A 1,091-nucleotide genomic window follows, 5' to 3' on the forward strand; every position below is an offset into this window, starting at 1 on the left:
AGCAAATATTGCAGCAAAAGATTTCTCCGTATATTCCTTAATAATTGTGAAATGTGCTGAAATGAAGATGAGATCACAATATCGTTTCTCCTCCATTTCGGCTACAAAACTTGTAAAAACGGTAATAACTACAACTTTTGCAGTCGAAATGAAGGCAAAAATACATTAGCTGTCATTGAGACTTTAACTTCATTTCATCTTCATTCACCTTCATTGACTAAAGTGAAAGAAGTTGAAAGTGACGACGAAACTTTGACTCGGGGATCGACTTGAAAATTTATATGCGTGTAGATGAGGCACTGGAGATGGTTCTTACCGCAACCTGAATCACCAATTTATTATAGCCTTTGTTTAATAAATAATTAAAAATAGCATTGACTGTATGTATATATATCTAGAATCAAACCGAAGGGCCTATGACACAGCCACCGAACGCGTCCTCGGGTTGCGGATAGAGGGTCTCTGTACCAAGGGTTTCTGCTGAATATGGTTACAAAAATAAATAGGCAGTCGCGGGCAATTGTCCAGGGGTGGTCCCGAAGGAATTAACCCCCAAGCGGAGGTGTGAAAACCGTGCCGAAAGCTGAATGGCAGCTGGGTGAGGTGTCTAGAACGGTGACTCTGGGATACCAGGCGACCTCTCAGAGTAAGCAGCATTATCCTTGCATACGGGGCTCTACAAGGATGGACGAACCCCTTTCCCTAGCTTCTCGTGGGAACAACAATGACAACACCAAACATAGTTGTAGTAGGTGCGGTTCAAAACAACAGAACGCGCAGGGCTCCCGACAATGGGTCGGCCAACAATGCCGACCAATCTAGAGCTGGGGGAGCCAATGAAAATGGATTCAATGCGATGGATCGGCGGGATCTCGTGACCTTTGGGTGGACGGAGCGACTGAATAACGACTTTCTAGACTGCTACGATGCGAGTGTGGCCCGTGAACGGGGTTACATGACACGACTGCATGCTCTGTGGTGCGAGAAAAACCCGGAGCTATCGCACTTTTCGCAGCAACGTCTGCAAAACCATGCTGAACTACTCCGTAAAAGGGGCTATGTAAGCGGAACGCCTACTCTACCACAGCTAG

Source organism: Belonocnema kinseyi, chromosome 1 (assembly GCF_010883055.1).
Source record: "Belonocnema kinseyi isolate 2016_QV_RU_SX_M_011 chromosome 1, B_treatae_v1, whole genome shotgun sequence".
In the NCBI taxonomy this organism is placed as follows: domain Eukaryota; kingdom Metazoa; phylum Arthropoda; class Insecta; order Hymenoptera; family Cynipidae; genus Belonocnema; species Belonocnema kinseyi.